The 20,287-nt window shown below is 39.4% G+C and overlaps 1 protein-coding gene and 1 pseudogene across 24 annotated transcripts in view; both read left to right on the top strand.

Moving 5' to 3' along the window:
- Nucleotides 1-20,287, top strand: part of LOC145296919 (SH3 domain-containing kinase-binding protein 1-like) — a 452,874-nt gene that overhangs the window by 7,903 nt on the left and 424,684 nt on the right. The gene's annotated exons all lie outside the window — the stretch shown is intronic.
- LOC145297434 (5S ribosomal RNA) lies at nucleotides 16,487-16,604 on the top strand (annotated as a pseudogene).

The following is a 20,287-nucleotide window of genomic DNA, read 5'->3' as shown; positions in this document are numbered from 1 at the left end:
GGAGGTTAGATACAAGGTCAGGCGAGCGTTTTGAAAATCCAGCGCATTATGTGTAGTTCACTTTGGCCTACAAAAGAAATGCCTGAACAACGTCGACGGAACTGTTCTCCGGCTCAGGCGATCAGCAATAAACTAACCCCCTTAAGATAACGCCTGGGAGAGGGAGACCTCCTAGGACTGAACAGAACCTCACAACAACAGTCATTGTCAGTCGGATTTGTATCTTGAGACAAGTTTTAAAGTTTCTGTCATTATCAGTTGTTGTTCATTGTCAAAAAAACAAAAAACAAACAACAACAACAAAAAAAAACCCGGCAATAACAACAAAACAGGGAGATGGGAGTGTTCCCTGGAACCTGAGTGATAATCGATCTTCAAACCTCCAGTGACTTCTGCTTTTTTTCAATAACTTTTGCAAATCACTTGTAGTTCTCACTGATAAAAGCCATCGATTTTCTCTGGAATTTAAGTAGCAATAAATCCCCTTTTACACCCACTTTTTCCCCATCCTTCCTGACCCTTCATGTCTATTTTGTATAACATCAACCAAGATTGATGGCACTAATTTTTTGGCTGTGTCAGATTATAGAATTTCTAGCAGTTTGTATTCGTTTGATGTTTGTATTATTTGGACTACTGTTCTCATCTTGGATGTTATTTTCACAATGTTTTAGCCGATGTAACCTCCGATCTTTAAGGGTAATTTGTTGAAAGGGAATCTGTATGGATTTTGAATGGAACCTTTCATTTAATCCAGGGAATAGCTTGCTCTTATTCTGTCATCTATGACAGGTAGAATTTTAAATAATTCATAATTGTATTCTTAGTACTACATGTAATGAGGATTGAACCTTCAACCTCCAGAAGACTCACTTAGAACTAAATAATTATTACTTGATCTATTATGCAAAAACTGTGGTATAACGGACAAAGTTCACTTTAACAATTAGTTCTAAGCGGCTGTCTTCTGTTAAGGCTTCAATCCTGGATGTAGGCGATATTAAGAATACAATTATGAATTACTAGTCAGGGCTGATAGAAGAAGTGCAAGCTACCTTTCTAGATTAAATAAAGCGTTCTGTTTGACAAGGTTACATCGGCCGAAACGTCGTGAGAATAAAATCCGAGATGAGAACACAGTAGTTTGATAATACAAATTATCAATCAGTTAAAAAATTCCAAAACATAATATTGTGCAATGTTCTGTCTAAATTTTGAGTTTGATTTTAACTTTTGTGTGGTTAGTCGGGTTTACCTAATTATGTGGGCTGGTTTCCGCACTTGAGAAGTTTTCTCCAGTGCAGAATCCAATCCACATCAAGTTATTATTTGTATTGGCTAGGAGTTCTCACAAAGGTTATCATGAGAGGTTACTCCCTGATGATAGCCTGTGGTCTTTCCTGGGGATTTACAAGTCTTCCCAGATTCTTCACCTCTTTTGATAACTTTTGCAAACGACTTTTCATTATTGCAACAGCCACTTACCGTAGGTTTTTCACTGGTAATGACCATAGGTCTTTACTAGTATCTGGGTGGCAACAAGCCTTCCTAAGGTCCCAATACTTTTTTTTTACTCTTCCAGTAGAGGTCTGGTTAGTGCTCTTTCTTCGTGGTCTTTCTATCCTGCTTGACTCTTCACAGCTATGTTGTGGGAGCACAGTGTGTAAGATTTCTTGCAGTTTCAGTTCCCTTGGTTTCATGTTGTTTCTTTACTTCTACTGCAGTTTCCATGTGGTTAGTCAGTATTTGTAGTTTATATGGGTTGTTTTCCGCATTTGAGGATTTTTCTCAAGATTTCAGCTGTTTTTTTTTTCATTGTGGTCCATTTTATAAAGTCTCGGTCTTTCCTTTAATTCTAATTTTTGTTAGTCTTTCTTTCCACGTTATTGAAACTGTTGCTAATTCTTTTGCAGTTATTGCTATTGACTTTCTTCATGTTACATATTCCGTTCAATTCTCTGACAAGTTCTGTATATTTGCTTTCTTTTTCTGCCTCTTTCATCTTTACCGTGTGGTCTGCTGGAATGGTAAGATCTACAATTTGGCAGTTTCTTTCCTTATTGTTTTGACGTTAATCGCCTTGTTTGAATGAGTTTATCTGTTTATACTTCCATGTCGCCAAGTACTTCGTAATTTACATTTTCCAGTACTGTTAATGGTTTGAGTCTGTACCATTCGTCTGAATGTTCAAAATGCAGCCGTTTGCATAGTTCCTAATGGACTGCTTTTCCTACACAGTCAGTGTCTGTTATTGTGTCCTTTTTTCTAGTTTTTTTTTTCTATCGGGATCTTCTATCTATCTATATATATATATATATATATATATATATATATATATATATATATATAAGGGTGCATGTCCCTTTATTTCCTTGCCAGCATCCTTTTTGTTTCTTGGGCGATAGTCCATGATTATTAAGAGAGTAATAGATCTATCCTCGGTTGTGCCGTTAGGATTTTCCATATGGTTGTTAAACAATTTATTGTTCTACAGTTGTTTTGAAGTCTTTCTTTATTAACATAATTCTTTTTTTGGTCATCTTTATACATTCTCTCAGTTTTTGTGTTAGTCTTTCACATAGTGTCAAGAATGTTTTAACCATTATTATCTATAATATAAAAGCGAAAATGTGTGTGTGCACATTTTTATGTATGTCTGGCAAAGGTTTTTTTTCGGGGGGGGGGGTCAGTAATTCTTTCAACTTCTTATATACTCCCTCGATTATAATATCTCCGATTTACGAAAGGAGGTCGTGTCTATCTTTTATTTGAGCGACTTTTAATTGAAACGAAGTCAGTTCCTTGGCTTTCCTGCTAGGGATGTCCAGAAAGCAATTATCTTTGATCACTGTGTGAAAAACCCTTCATATCAAACAATTGCTATTCATTTGGACACCCCCCCTTTTTATTTTATTATTTTGGGAAAACAAACAAATACACAGAAAGCGTAAAGCTTAACTGGCTCTGAGTGATTTCATTTCTCTATGGCCTGATGTTTGACCGAGAAAACCAGACGTTCGTTTTTAAGCATTTAATTTCAATCATTCTCATTTCTCTGCCCTCTTAGCATCGTGGTAAAATGTTATTCTTTCTTTTTGCCTTTGCCTCAAGGCTTCGGATTCGAGCCTACCTGCCTACCAAAACTTTTTATTTTACACCTCCAAACACCCGGGCAATTTTGGGCACCCCTGCTAGTTTATATATATATAAAACGCAAAATGTGTGTGCACATTTTTTGTATGTCCAGCAAAGGCTTTTTTTTGGGGGGGTACTATTTCTTAGAACTTTTTATATACCCCCTAATAATAATATCTACAATTTGCGAACGCATGTCATGTCTAGATTTATTTACATCGAATTTTACAAAATTCTTGCTATTTCGGCTCCCCTCATGTGTTTTCGGCTTTTTCGTATAAAAGCGAAACTAAATCTAAAGCGAAGGCAGTGTTCCCGGCCCTCATGCCAGAAATGTCCAGAAAGCAATAAAGCTTTGATCAATGTGAGGAAACAAACTCCTTATATCAGACAATTGCTATTCAATTTGGACAATCCCCTTTTTATGGGGAGCTGTTTTTTTTTCTCCTGCAACATCTTGGGGAAACAAAACCAGTAAAAGTTATGCAAACAAACCCCAAAAAACTGGCTAGCCGTAAAAGTTAACTGCAGGATTTCTATGGCGTGATATTTTACCTCATTAAATTCATGCACCTGTCAATTCAGTTTTTAATTAATCCTTAAATAAATTCAAACGTTTTTCTGTTACTTTTTCTTGCTGGCCGAGCGGGTAACATGTCAGGTTTTTTTTTTTTCAAACTTTATATTCCATCTTCACCTCTAGGCTACTGATTCGATCTTACCTATCTAGCAAAACTTTTTGTTTTTTAATCGTTTTTTTTTATTTCATCATATTTGTTTTTATCTACCCTCCTCCTCCCCAACACCCCCCCCCACACACACCTCCAAATACCCGGGCAACGCCGAGCACCTCCACTAGTCTTCTATATATATAAAAGCGAAAATGTATATGTATGTTTGTGTGTCTGCTAAAAACTTTCGACAGACAGAACAAAAATTCACAAACTCGGTATCATTGAAGCTCCATCCTTCGCTCGAAAAATATCAAAAAAATGGCCAAAAACGTTCATTTTTTTTCACCCCGAAATCGACAATTTTCGACGGGAGAGGGTCAACAAAAACAGTCCTCTCGTGACGACGACTGGTTCTACGCATGCGTCAGATGACGTCATGGCCTGATTTACTTTAAATAGTTGAAAAACTGATTAAATTTTATGTACGTTGCGTTAGGTCAGTTGATTAGCGCATTGGTTCATTATCTAAACGTTTTGGATTCGAATCGTGGTGTGAGATGTCTTTTTTTTTTTTTTTCGATTTTTTTTAAAATTTAAATATTGAACCAGTGTTATTTAAGCCATTTTTCACGTAACGATCGTTTTTGTTTTTTTTTGTTTTTTTTTTTACTTCGCTTATCCACCCCCACACACCCAAAAACACCCGGGTACCCACTGATTTTTTTAAATTTTAATATCGAAACAGGCTTATTTAAGCCATTTTTCACGTGTTCATTTTTCTGTTTTCATCGTTCATTTGTGTTACGTTAGTTTTTTTTTGTTTTTTTTCGATGTTTTGATTACACCCCCCCCTCCTGCTTAATTTTTAACATTTTCTTTTTTTACTTCGCTTATAGCAAACAAACCTCGTCATTGACGTGGTCGTAACGCTCGACGACTTCCGTGTGCGCATCTTTCAGTAACTCATTCTGGCTGGTCGATTTTATTTTCAAACTTTGCCTCAGGGCCTCAGGTTCGATCCTACCTCACACCTCCAAACACCCGGGCAACGCCGGGTATCCCCGCTAGTCTAATATATAAAAGGCAAAATGGGCGTGAGCGTTTGTGTATGTCCATGAAAGGCTTTTTGAGTGGGGCTTCTCGCGTTGGTTAGATTTTGCGAGAAGTTTTCTTATACTTCCGAGATCGTAATATCCCAGATTCGCAAACGGACATCATCTCTTTTTCTTTTATCGAGTTTTAAAAATTCCCACATTTCGAGTGTTTGTATTTTTCGTATAAAGAAAACGAAACTAATCGAACGCAACTGCCAACTTCCGACCTTCGCTTGGGTCGTATTTGTTCTGTAATTGGTTCTTGGTCAATATAGGGGAAACCCTTCATACTGAGACAATTACTATATATTTGGATGCTGCCAGAGTGCCCCCTTTTTTGGTGGGAGCTGCTTCCCCCCCCTCCCATTAAAAATGACCTTCGTGGGAGGTTTAACAGCAATATCATTTCTGCAAGTCATCTTTTTGATTGGCTACGTTTAATTTGGATGCTTTACACTTCTGGTAGCGTCATGGCGTAGCGGTAAGACGTCAGATTTTCTTTCACTTTCTTTTCCGCCTTCGCGTCACGGGTGTGAGCCTGCCTGCCTAATACTACTATTTCTGCTATTTAAAAAAAAATTTTTTAACACCTACAAGCACCCAAGCAACGCCGGGCACTCCAGCTAGTTATTTATATGAGAATGTTTAAACCATTATTATTATTCGCTTCAAGTTCTCCCACAGGTCATTCTCAGTGATTGCTCACCAATAACAATCGGTAATGTTTCCTGCAGTCTAAGTCACAAGTCTTCCCAGATTCCCAGTAATCTTTACCTCTTTTGATTAACATTACAAATGATTTTACATTATTGCAACAGCTGCTTACCATTGGTTACTTGTTGGTAATAACCATTCGTCTTCTCTAGAGTTTGGATGGTAACCTTTCAAAGATCACAATATTTTTCCGGTGGAGGTCTGATTGGTGTTTTTCCTCCTTGATTTTTCTTCATGACTATTTGGTGTGATATCAGCTAAGCCTGGTGACATCACATTGTTTTTTTGTTTTTTTTGGGGGGGGGAGGTGGGGGGAGATGCAGTTTAGGAGATTTCTTGTAGTTGTGTTTACATGGTCTTCCATGTTTGTTCCATTTTTGCTGTAATTTCTATGTGCCTGGTTCGTGTTCCTAGATGATCTCAATTGGTTTCCTCATTGAAAGATTTTCCTCAAGATTTTTAAGTTGCTTTCATCGTTGCTGTCTGTTGTATGGTCTTGGTCTTCCCTTTTTATTACAATTTTCCCTATTTTTTTCCCCCCCATGTTTTTTGAAACTTACTAAACTCTTCAACAAATGCCTTACAAAATCTTACTTTCCTGCCTGCCGGAAAATTCCTTCTGTTGTACCAGTTTTTAAGAATTCTGGCAAAAAAGGACCGACCCACTTAATTGTTGCCCCATTAGCCTCCATCTTTTTGTCCAAATCTTTGAGTCCTTAATCAAGCACTAGTCTACCACCTCTTAGATACTAAACTTTTCGACCGATAGTATGGAATTAAGTAAGCGCGGTCTACTGCAGATATCCTAACTGTAATCTCTGAACATATATACTACGCACTAGATAAGGTAGGGGAGGCCAGGCAGTAGCCTTAGATATATCTATGACCTTTGACAGGTCTAGCATAATGGTCTTCTCATGAAAATAAAATTGTATGGTATTGATGCACAAATACTTAACATAATGAAATCCTTCTTAGATAAGAGAGAAATTCAGATTGTCCTCGATGCTTGTACATAAAAATCTAATATATAAAACTCACTATGTCTGTCTGTCTGTCTCCATGTTTTCAGACTCTGTCTCTTCCGAAATTAAAAGTCGCAGAGCGGCGATAGGGGCTTTAAATCATTAGATTTTTTATGGATCTTTAGCCGGTTAAAATAGTTTTACGGGGGTCAAAATTGAAAAAACTGTTATACATTTTGTACATTCATCTTAGTTTATTTTTAATCAGTTCATATGCGTGTCATGTTGGTACAGTGGTAACGTCACCAGCTTTGAATGCTACAGTTTTGGTTTCAGTTTCGATTCTAGCTGATGGCATCCAAATACTTTTTTTTTTTTTTTACGTTTGAAATTGCAACTCTATAATACGTACGAAATCTGGACAAATTAAAATATCATATTTAAGCATATTTTATGACCGGGCAAAGCCCCCCCCCCCATCCCTCCTCCGTTAGTATGATATAAATGCAGGTGTGCCATAAGAATCAATCCTTGGATCTTTTTTTTTACACAGGCATCACCACATTATCAAGGCCAAGAGGCCACTCAAGGATAAGGGTTAAAGAGTGTACAGTAGAAATTGGACAATATAGTAATCATTAGTAATGAAAATTCGGTAAATTTGATAACTTATATGGAACGGCTCATTAAGAACTTATTTACGTTAGACTTGAACACAACCATATTGTAGTCAGCCGGAAAGCAGGAAAACGGATCTTTATTATTTCTGATATTCATAAATGATCTCTCTAGTAAAATTGTCTCCGAGATGGATATATTTGCCCATGGCTCCATCCTTTATAACAGACACAAGGGGAAAATGAATGAGTATATATCTAAGGAAATGGCAGAAACGTTAGAGAATGAGGATGTAAATAGATGGTAACATGTTGTCAAGACTAAACTCCTTTTCTTTAATAATTATAAGAAACCTTCTCAACCACTGATTGCCATGGTTAACGATGCACTACCTGAAAACTCTTTGTTCAAACTCCTTGGCTTAACATTGACAGGTAACATGAATTTGGACAAATATGTTGAAGATATTACCAAGGTTGCTGCACAGGTGAGTTCCCTTCTATCATGCTAGAAAATTACTCACACCTGAGAGTATCCTGTATCTCTACAAAGCCACCATTCGCCCCTGCATGGAGTATTGTTGCCACATCTGGGCTGGTGCATCTGCCACTAGTCTCTCGCTCTTTAGATATGGCTCAAAAAGAGTCGCCAACCTAATAGGTCCTGCACGATAAACCAAAACTTCAACCTCTGTTCCATCAACAAAATGTTACATTTCTCTGCCTGTTTTACAAGTATTTTAACGGAATGTGCCCCAACAAACTCAAAGCACTTGTACCCCCTTGATGTAAATACCCCCGACTAACTCAACAAGCAACAAAATCCCACCCCAACACGGTACATATCCCGAAATGCCATAAAGCCTTCTACTTGAATAGTTTCTTCCCTCGAACTGCTAGACTTTGGAATTTCCTCCCGGGTCCCTGTTTCTCTGACTGTACTGACATACAGAAGTTCAAGTATAATGTGAACAGACATCTTGCTGCTCAACTCCTCAAGATCAACCTCTCAACCTAATACTGTATCGGAGATGGATATGAAGAAAATGATCATAGAAACTGTGTTGATCTGCATACAATACTGTGGACCACAAGACATTGCTACTGAAGATAATGGCAAAAAAATGCGGTAGCACCGCTGTGAATTTGGTCCCAAATTAGATCAAAGTGGCACTGTGCCTTGTTTGGAATGAAATAACAGTAACAGTAACACTCCTCCAATTATTGACTTCACCTCTTAAGTTCTGTGTATTTGCTTTGTGTTTTCATCTCCTTGATTTTTATCCTGTGATCCGTTGAGATGGTGAAATCTACAATTCGGCAGTTTATTTCCTTAACTTTTTTTTTTTTTTTTTTCACAAAGGAGTCACTCGAGGATAAGGGTTAATGAGTGTACAGTGGTCAAGGGGAACATGTCAGTCATCGTTAGTAGTGGAAATTTGGTAAATTGGATTACGTAAGGGGGATGGTTCATCAAACATTTGTTCACGTTGGACTTGAAGACAACCATATTGTAGTCAGTTGGAAAGCAGGAAAACTGAACAGAGTTCCACAGGCGTACAGTTCTAAGAAAAAAAGCTTTGTTCATGGAATCTATGTTTAAGTTTAGTTTCCTTGCTTGGATGAGTTCAACTGCTTGTACCTTCATGTTGCAGAGAATTTTGTGATATTCATTTCCATGCACTGTTTGATTTGTGCCTGTACCATTTTTCTGCATGTTCGAAACCCGGTCATTTGCATAGTTTCCAATGTACTGCTTTTCCTACACGGTCATGTCTGTTCTTTTTGTTTAGGCTAGTTTGTTGCATTCACTTACATGATTTCACATTTGGTCTTTATATCCATAGTCTACATTTACTGTTTTCCAGGGTTTTACCTATTTTAACTTCAGTATAGTTCTAATCACATTGTTTTATGCAGGTGTAACTGGTGCTTCTTTCTCTGTTGATGTGTCTTTTATTTCTGTCTTGTTGATGGTGTCTCTTACTGCAGTGATCAACTTTTCTGTTCTGGGTTATGTATTTTTCCAATTCTATTTTTATCTCCCACACAGTCTTTTATATTGACCAGCCCTCTTCTCCATTCCCATAGTCGGTCAGTATTATCTTTTGAGTGTAGTGCATTGTGCATGGTCATTAGTTTCCTATTCTTTTTGTCAGGATGCTGAAGTTCTTTTATCCAATCTATTAATGATACAGAATATCTAATTAGTAATGTTGCTCAGGTGTTTATTTATTTTACTAGATTTCTGCTATATAATTTAGTTTCTAAGAGTTTTCTTGTTCTTCTCGGGTACTCTTTTCCAATTTTCATTGCTGTTGATTGATAGTGTTTGCTTCCAGAACTCCCAAATATGTACCGTTTCATTAAACGTCCTTCTTTAGTTGGACAGTTCCATGTTCTCTGATGTCGCCAATCCCCCCTCCTATCGTATTTAGCAGTGAATACATTTCCATTCAGGATTTTATTTGAATTTCTTGGCTGAAAATTCTGGCCATATTTATAAGCTTTTTCAATTTTATTTTGCGAATAGCTTAAGGCCGTCCACATACATAAGGTGGTTTATTCTGTTTCTGTGTCTTAAAACTTGTATCCAGCATTACATATCTTTTTCTTGTACACGTTGTTGATTGGCATCATGGCTATAATAAACAGCAGTGATAATAATGAGTCTCCTTTGAAGTTCTCTCTATATTCTTATCTCTGTCATGTCTTGTTAGCCAGCTGTCAGTTCTAATCTCCATGCTCCCATTGCATTCTTTTATAAAGATCAACCTCTCAACCTAATACTGTATCCGAGATGGATATGAAGAAAATGATCATAGAAACTGTGTTGATCTGCATACAATACTGTGGACCACAAGACATTGCTACTGAAGATAATGGCAAAAAAAAAGCGGCAGTTGCCAGGATTATTCAGCCACTGTTCACCAACCGGGGATTTTTTTGTTGAGATGGATGAAAAGAAGAGCTGGTGGAGATCTTTAAAAAACAAAACAAAAAAAAACAAAAACAAAAACGGATAAAACAAACAAACATCAAAAACAAGCAAAAAAAAACCCAAACAAACCCGGACTCCTTCAAGAATCAGTCCTTGTTATGCCCCTTTTCAACATATGTACCAATGACCAACTTGAATATGATGAAATCTACACATTCACCTATGCAGATAAGCTTTGATTGACGACGTAAGCATGAAACTTCAAAATAATTGAGCAACTTTTTTCAGATACTTTCAATACCCTGGCAAAGTACTAAAAGGACAATACATGAATGCTAATTCAGGGATGATGCAAGTCTGTGGATTTCATGGCGGCAACATGAGGAAAACAAAAAGCCCAACCACATCTGAAGTGACAATGAACTACAAAATGTTAGTTTTTCCTGTCTACCTGGGTGTCACTCTGGACATAACCCTATATGTCAGGAAGCACTGCAGCAGGGTAAAAGAGAAAGTTGCTACAAGAAAGAGCTTGTGCATTCATTCTTTTTGTGGACTGTTATCCTCATCTTCATAGTTATAGTTTCACCACCTTTCAACCAGCTCATCCTTTGACCTTCTTCAGGTGATTAGCCATGACTGAATAGAAATGCTGAGTCTTGTAACTGTATCTCTAGTAATTACTGCCTTCCATAGTTGTTGTCTCGCCACGTTTTGGCTAACTAATCCTCTCGTTTGCTTGGGTAGGATTAAATCTGCTATCCTCAGTTTGCTCATCTGGAATCACAGAGACTCAATGTCTCCATCTACTATGTCACTGGTCCTGAAGGTGGTGAAACAGTGAATGAATACACAAATTATGATGCCTCATCTCAAAGGATTCAGAAAAAAAATAAAAAATACAAGAAACAACTTGCTGACTAAACTTCCAAATTCAAATTGAGGAGCTAACTTTGTTACTCTTGCGTTTTGTTTCGGTTTTTCTTCAGTTGAAGTTCTCAGAAATTAAGGAGACCCTCCACCTGGACCGAACATATATATGAGATACATAGATATTCGAATGTTCCATTAAAGTTCTTTATCTCTCAAACACTTAGTAAAGAAGTTGAGAACATAATTTTCCTCTCTGCAGTTGGCCGTTTTAAAGTTATAGTATATCTTTCATTTTGGTGTCTTGATTTTTACTGGATTCCAGGACAAGAATTCATCTAGTCTGGTAGAGTATCCAGCTTTGTGCTATTACTTGAGGCACAACACTTAGAAAAAGATGCGCCATTCCTTGTAAAAACTAGTGTGGGTTAATCATACCTAGGAGATCTTATTTGTGCTGTGAATACTATGTGATTTTGAATATTTTACTTGTGGGAAAAAGTATCCTCATGCCAGGTTATCCTGTCAAACCCTTTTACAGAGAAACCTTAGATACTCGAAGATAGTGCCAATGTGAGAGAAGAAAAAACATGTTTGACACTGCAGTTTTATTAACTACACCATTAAGACTTTCTTAGCTAAGCAGGACCTTCTACGCGAGATTAGCGAGCGTTACGAAGGCCAAGTAGTTAGAGCTAGGCTAAGAAAGATAGGCAACGAAGCAGTCAATTCTGATGCAGACGTGCGCCGTGAGGTTTCTAGGCGTGGCTCGGACAAATATATTGCGAAAGTCAAACATCCGAATGGACGCACCCTGGAATCGACTCGGGAGATCTGCGAGGGGTTTCGAGAACATTTCGAGAAGCGTTTTACGCAGCAGCCCGATCTTCCGGTCCTTGAGTTTAGCGACTATTTGGCCGACTCTCCCCGCCTCGAGGCGGCTAGAGCGGCTGGTTGCGAGGGCCGGGTGACGGAGCGGGAGGTCTTTACTGCGCTGAAGCAGGTCAGCTGTGACAGATCGCCAGGACTTGATGGTCTGCAATACGAACTGTACTTGAGGCTGTCGCCCATGTTTCTGCCTCTTCTGACGGATATGTTCAACCATTGGTTTGCTCAGGGATCCATCCCAGGGCAGGTGACCAAGGGAGTGATCACATTGCTGAAGAAAGGTGACTGGCATGGAGGGGAAGAGTTAGACGATTACAGGCCCATAACTCTGCTAAACACAGAGTTGAAGATTTTGGCCAAGGTCCTGTCGAATCGGCTGCAGGTTGTTATCGACGAGTTGGTTGAACCGGAACAGAACTACGCTGTGAAGGGGAGATCGATTCAGAACAACTTGCACCTGATCCGCACGATCCTAGAGGGGGGAATAGATGACGACACGGAAGCCGCGCTGATAAACTTAGATCAGTCCAAAGCTTTCGATAGGGTCGACCATCGTTTCCTGGCATCTGTCTTAGAGGCCGCCGGTTTTAAACCGGACTTTTGCAAGTGGATCTCCATAATGTATCGACAGCCCATGGCTGTCGTGCAAGTCAACGGAAAGCGCTCAAAACCCTTTGTTATCTCTCGGTCGGTTCGTCAGGGTTGTCCACTGTCGCCCCTGCTTTATGTCCTGGCTTTGGAGCCTCTTCTCCGCAAGCTGAGACATGGGGAGGCAAATTCGGCCCTGCGCGGAATGGCTCTGCCTGGCGGCTCAGCTGCCAAGGTATCCGCGTTCGCCGATGATGTCACGATCTTCGTGTCAGGCTTCAGAGACATTGAGGTCGTGTCGGAGGCACTCACACAGTACGAAAGAATCACGGGGGCCAAGATAAACCGCAACAAGTCGGTAGGACTGCGGTTGGGCGCATGGAGTGGCAACGCAAACCTCCCTGCGCCCTTCAGCTGGACAGATGGCCCGGTCCGGATCCTCGGCGTATGGTTCGGACCGGGTCTCCAGCTTGACAAGAATTGGTTGGAGGTACGGTCAAAGGTGGAGGCTGCAGTCAATTCGTGGCTTCCTAGGAAACTTTCCTTAAAGGGTAGAGCTGAGGCGTGCGCCACTTACGTCTTTCCTCTCATCCTTTACCGACTGGCCGTACTTCCCCTGCCTGCACAACACCTACAAGCTCTTGTCGAACTCTTGTCCTCGCTCCTTTGGGACAGAGGAAGACACTGGGTGAGCAGACAGGTCTGTATTCAACGTCCGTGTGAGGGAGGCTTGGGAATGCCGGACTTGAAGTGTCATCGAGATGCTGAGAGGCTGGCCTTCCTGAGCCACTATATGCAGGATGACTAACCGTGGCACCCCGTGGTTACTGCCGCCTTCCCTGACCTCGTTCTCGACCCTTCCATCGAGAGCCATCGCAGGCCGCGGGGAGAATCTGCCTACATGAAAGAGTGCCGAGCCGCGCTAAAACGACTACCAAGGTCCAGTGACCTTGTGACTGCTACCCGTAGGGAACTCCACAGGGATCTAGTGAAGGGGGCCGCTGACGACCCGCTATGCGCGCGTTTGGGGTGGTAGCAGAGTGAGATCCGCTCCGCGTGGAGCTGGGCGCCAGGTTCGAGTCATCTGAACAATTCGGAGTTCTCTCTGACCTGGCGATTGGCCCGAAATGCACTTCCACTCAACAACATACAATGCAGTTCCGGGTTTTTGGAGTCGCCTGATTGTCCCCGTTGTGGGACAACGGCCGTAGAAACTACAGATCACGCTTTCTTTGATTGCCGCGAACTCCGCCAGTACTGGTCGTATGTCAGCGGAGTGACGGCCTGCATCGATCCTGAGCATCCTCGCCCAATTACTGTATCCAATGTTGTGGACAACGTGAGGCCGCCGTGGGACCGGGAAAGACAAATGGTCTACGTTACGATCCTGGCCGTGGCGAGAATGGTGATTTGGACGTCACGTCTGCAAGGTTGCCGGGGGGTGTTGTCTTTTTCTGATCAAGATCTGATCGTGTTCTTTAAACACCAACTACGGGTGAAGATCAGATGTGATAGAAGAAGGCTGCATCGCGCCGCATTTGACAGAAGATGGATACATGTGGCAAGTCTGTGTGTACGAAGAGGAGCCAAATTTGAATACGTGTTCCCCGCCTAGGTGTGGAACGCGCAGTTCTGTAAAGTAAAATTAAACAAGTAGTCTCTCAGCTAGCTGAGTGTGTGTTCCATCCCTCCCCGATTAGGAAGCCTCCAAGATCCCCATCCCCTCTTACCTGCAATTTTTGTTTTCACCCCTTCCTCTAAATTTTACCCATCTTGGAGAAAAAGAAATACAAACTAACCTCCATCCCTTACCCACAAAAATTTTCTTTTCTCCATTCACCCCCATCTAGAGGGCATCCCCACCTAGAGACTGACCCGCAGAAGCGAGGTTACTTTTACAAACCTAGTGGAACGGGCAGTCTATCAACTAGACGGGGTTGGGAGGGTCCTACTAATCACCTTTTGTTTTTTCTTCCCCCGCCCTCGACACAAATGAATTATTGTTACCATTTTATTGTTATCTTTTTTGTTTTTACACGTCAATAAAAAATGTTTTAAAAATTGGGAGTTACTAGGACGTCCCCCAATATGAAAGGGTGAATGCGGTATTATGGTGAAAGAAGATACTAGCTGGGAGAAACTTTTGACTTTGTTTAGTTCTGGAGTGACAAGGATGACCAACTACCCCCAAAATCCCCCCTTTTGAGTTGGCCATGTGCCTAAGTTTTTTGTTCAACGTTAATTTTGAATGTATTTTTTAACATGAATAAAAGATTTAATATCTCAAAGTGTAGTATCTGTTCTTCAGATGCTGCACTTCTATTTCTTGTTCTCTTTCGGTGGAGGAGAAATCCTTCACGACTGAGACAATTTTTATTTTTGTACCTTTTCTCCACGTTAAAAAACGACCCTGGTGTCTAACTCTGTCCCGTGGGGAGGCATAGTAAATAGGTACACCACTTCTGGTTTGGCGATGGACACAAAAGCAAAGATGTCACTTTTTTTTTTCCCCACATTCTTTTCCTCCTTCGTGGTATGGGTTCGAGCCTGCCTGCCTTCTACCATTTGTTTTTTGTTGCTTAACACACCTCCAAACACCTGGGCAACGCCGGGCGGCACCCAGGCTAGTTTCTCGTAAAAGCAAGTGTTGCTTAGCCATATGAGAAAATCTTGTTTGGAACGTGAATACTATGTGATTTTGAATATTTAGTTAAACTTTACTTGTAGAGAAAAGTAACCTCATGCCAAATTTTCCTGACAAACCTCTGTACAGAGAGACATTCGAGGATAATGTCTGTACAGAGAGACATTCGAGGATAATGTCTGTACAGAGAGACATTCGAGGATAATGTCTGTGCAGAGAGACGTTCGAGGATAATGTCTGTGCAGAGAGACGTTCGAGGATAATGTCTGTGCAGAGAGACGTTCGAGGATAATGTCTGTGCAGAGAGACGTTCGAGGATAATGTCTGTGCAGAGAGACGTTCGAGGATAATGTCTGTGCAGAGAGACGTTCGAGGATAATGTCTGTGCAGAGAGACGTTCGAGGATAATGTCTGAGCAGAGAGACGTTCGAGGATAATGTTTAGTAGGCAATTGGGGAGAGGAAAATTATGCTCCCAACTCCTTTACTAAGTGTTTGAGAGAAAAGAAAACTTGAATGGAATATTCGATTATCTATGCATCTTGTATAGAGATCGACCATTAACGCCAGAAAAGAGCTCCTTGATTTTTACAAACTTCGACTGAAGTAAAATGAAATGGAGGAGTTTTAATGATAACAAATGTCTCCAGATGTCTGGCACTCTCTGCCTCTTTTGATAACCATAACAAATCATTCTGCGTTCTCACAACAGCCGATTTATCGCTGATAAAGTCTGCTGCTTCCAGTGCTTGTCTGAATGATGCACTCCTTTATGTCTTCCATCTTAATTCTTTATGACCATTTTTCGGTTCTTTTTTCTGCGGAATAACTGATATTCCCTTATCAAACGCAATGCTGTTACTACCATTTCTTTTCTTTGTGAATAACTTTATTATGAATAACATTCCTATATCAGTTGCAATTTAGGTTTCGGAATTTTTTAGATGAGGATAATTTCAATTCGGACTACTATTCTCATTGTGGTTGTTACTTTTTCATCACAGCGTTCTGACCAATGTAACCATCGATCTTTTTCAGTTGCATTTCTGGCAATCTTGAGAATCCATACGGAACCCCAACTTCCTATTTAATCTATGGGAGCACTTTGTTCTTGTTTTATCAGTCAACCATGATCGGGCAGAGATGGTAATAAATTATGATGATATTCTTTGTTAGTGGCGCATATAGTAGGAATGGAACCTGTAACATCTAGAAGATCATCACTCAGAACTAATTGTTAACAAACACCTTTACTCATGGTGCCACAGGTCCATGTAGATAACTCCAGCATGAATCTTAAAATCTGCAACACCAATCTTGTTTCCACATGAGTAGCAGCACCACATGTTACTTGTGCATATACGGCATAATCACATTGACACACCGGTTCTTGTCAGATCACCGAAGTTAAAGCAATGTTGAGCTCGGCTAGTACCAGATGGGTGACCATTTGGGAATTCTAGGCGCTGTATGTGCTCTCCGCTTATCTTGGTATTGTTTCCAATCGTCCTGAACCTCCACTTGCCACTGGTATTTAACAATGCTGACTCAGGAGAGGTGTGGTTGGATATTGCACAACTCTTGCCACAAAGATTTCATGCCACAGGCACTTACAGTGGGTATCCATAATCTATCAAGACTGGAGGAAGCTACCATACATATATATATATATATATATTTTTTTTTTCTACTTACAGACACTAGTGTTTCATGCTTTTGCAATCATCAGTGCAGGAAGTGACAATTCCCACTGGTTGGGAGATTCAAACCCAGCTACAAAGTTACCATTGACTCCATTTGCTAAGACGTTACCTCTCGACCACTAACGAGAATTAAAGGAAATTTAGCACCTGTAAATGCCAAATGCAGGCACAACCGTAAACCATCGAGAGGGTTTAATGCTGGTTGATTGCTTTTTTTTGTTTTTATTTCCAAGACAGTTCTCAATTTTAAATACTCTTAATGAATGCATAAATGCAGTCATCATAACAATGCCACCTGCAATCTCTTCTGATCCAGTTGGGTGGAATAAAAAATACAGGAGGCATTACTTTTAGAATGCTAAATACTGATACCAATGTGTATGTGTGTATATCTATATAAAAGTGAAATTGTCTGTGTGCGTACATTTCCCTTCCAAACCACTCTGTCAATTTTCAGTCTACAGACTCGAGATTTGACATAAGAGGTATTGAGATTTGGGAAAATCTTTTTAATCTTTTTTTTTTCGGCCAGAAATTTGACCGTCAAGGAGTCAGAGTTCAACGATTTGACCTTTGAAAACTCTACCTAACTCCTCCACCAATTTTGTGTCTAAACACTTGAAATTTTAGATGGAGGTTGGACATGGATTAGACTTTTTAATTTGATTTGAGCCCAAAACAATAAATGTTAAGGGGTCAAAATTGAGGTCAAAGTTTAAAAAAAAATTTAGCCTCAAGGGATCAAAGTTCAAAAGATTTATCCTTTGTAGTCTCTAGCAAACTATTCAGCCAATTTTGGGTCTAAACATTTAAAATTTTACATAAAGGGTATTCAGACATGCAGCAAGCTTTTTAATTAGTTTTTTGGGCGAAAATTTGGCTGCCAAGAGGTCAAAGATGAAAGTGTTGACCTTTGCAGACTCTACCAAATTCCTCCGCCAATTTTGGGTCTAAACACTTGAAATTTTAGATGTCAGTCAAACTTTTTAATATATATATATATATGCACATAGTTATGAACAGTACATAGGGCCCGAGCAAAGCCGGGCTGAACTGCTAGTATATATATATATATATATATAATTTCATTCATTCATTCTCCACTTACATGTAAAAGGCGATTTGTGTGTGTGTGCACACATGCGCAAGTTTGTTCCCTATAGACTCCCAAATTGCTGGATCGATTTTTATAAAATTTTGTACGAATATACTTTGTGTCTGGGATTGTTCTTAGATAGGTTTTGTATTGGAATGCCTCTTATAACTGTTGAAAATCGATAATCAAAAAATCTGATTAAAGAAGGAACAGTCCTATTTTGAACAAAGTTAACGCCTTACACAGCCTAACATCACAAGTGCATTTAATAAGTTTTCTCACTGCATAAACAGAAATGCCCAACATAAAGTCAACACTAGGTTCTTTGATAAGACGGGTGTATTGGAAATGAATGTTTCTGTTTAGGGCACACTTGAACTATAATACTTGATTTTGGAACTGCGGGGTCACATGTGAAGCTTCCTCCTGGTACACTAGAGCAGGTAATCGATCGATTTGATTGAAAAATGGTCGATTTCACCGATTTCGATGGAAATATTATTATTCAAAGTGTGGAACATTCGTTGATCCTCGTTCAGTTCCAGGCAACGTCGGGGTTTCCTGCTAGTATATATTACACTTTCATGTATATAACAAACAATAAATATTTAAATGTGCCAAAGGTTTGTCAGGACAACCTGGAATAAGGATACTTTTCCCTAGAAGTTAACCCTGACCAAATATTCAAAATCACATTGTATTTGCAGCCCAAATAAGATCTCCTCACTATGGCTAACTCACATTAGCTTTTACGAGGAATGGCACACTTTCTCCAAGTGATGTTACCTCAAGTAATGGCATGAAGTTGAATACTCCACCAGACTAGATAAATTTTAGTCCTGGAATCCGGTAAGATCAAGAGATCAAAACGAAAGATATACTACAACGTATAAAAATGGATAATTAGGGAGAGGAAAATTATGTTCTCAATTTCTTTACTAACTCATTGTTTGAGATATAAAGAATTTTAATGGAATATTCGAATATCTATGTATCGCATATAGAGTTCAAGTGTTAGCCCCCAGGTAGTGGGCCCCTTGATTTCTGAGAACTTCATTTGAAGGAAAATAAAACTATATATATATATATATATATATATATATATATATATATATATATATATATATATAGTAATTTATAAAATATATATGGCGATTAAGCTACACTGAATATTCGGCGTTTTATCCACTCAAAACAGATCCTTTGTTCGATAAAATGCATGCCCATTGGCTGATAGGAAGGGGCGCGGTGGATACTAGAAAGCCGATTGGCTAACTAAAATCCTCAACAGAAGAGGACCATATAAAAACGAGAAACAACCACAGAATTCGCGCATAAGCCTGACGAAACCTAGAGTGGATGAAACGCCGAATATTCAGTGTAGCTTAATCGCCATATATATTTTATAAATTACTAACTAGCTCTACCTACGTAGTGAGCACTTTTGAAGTAAATACTTAAAGTTTACGCATAAATCTATACTTTCGTATATTAATTTTATGTGAGTAAATGAAGTAGTTATATATATATATATATATATATATATATATATAGCAAAAATGGTAATTAGTAAAAACCTGAAGAAAGTGCTCAATACTATTGCAGAGCAAATAAGGTCTCTATGTACAAAAGCTTTGTCAGGACAACCTGGTATGAGGATACTTTTCCCTAGAAGTAAACCCTGACTTAAAATTAACATGATTTTTTTTTTTAAATCGTTTGTCTCATTTGCTTTTGAAGCAATTATGTGAGATTTGATTTCTCTCATATTTTTCCTTTTTTAATTTTCTTCCTTTGAAGATTGTAATGCTGGGTATGGGGGCAGCCAAACCAACTGCCAACATTGCCCTGCTTTTTATTGAGACCAACCGAGAGCTCTTTTTAGTATCCTCGTTGTTCCCTGAAGTGCAATTGTCTGGATTTCTTTTGCACTTAGTTCACCAGGAATATTAGTTAGGTAGGACTTAAGTTTTTGCTTGACTTGGAGGATGATGTAAACGAACTGGTTTCTAAAGGAGGAGGTAATGACCGGGAGGATAGTATAATGACGAAAAACACTACTTCTGAGACTTCTCCTCTAAAAAAAAAACTGGAGTTGATGCCTGAGATAATGGTATGATGAAAAACGAACATATATTATACTGCCCCCCCCTCCAAAGATGAGGGAAATCCCAAGATTGCGCCCTCCTTCAAAAAGGTGGTAAGGTATGGGATGATATGATGGTAACATGATGAATGGATATGTACTACTGCCTCTCCCCTCAAGGAGGAGATAATGACTGGTAGGATTGTGGAACAGATGCTACACTATCTCCTCCAAAATAGAGTAGGTAATACATAGGATGACCCCTCTCCCCAC

The sequence above is a fragment of the Euprymna scolopes genome, chromosome 17 (genome assembly GCF_053919585.1).
Source record: "Euprymna scolopes isolate OS-2025 chromosome 17, ASM5391958v1, whole genome shotgun sequence".
Lineage (NCBI taxonomy): Eukaryota > Metazoa > Mollusca > Cephalopoda > Sepiida > Sepiolidae > Euprymna > Euprymna scolopes.
This window is presented reverse-complemented; position numbering and strand designations above follow the sequence as displayed.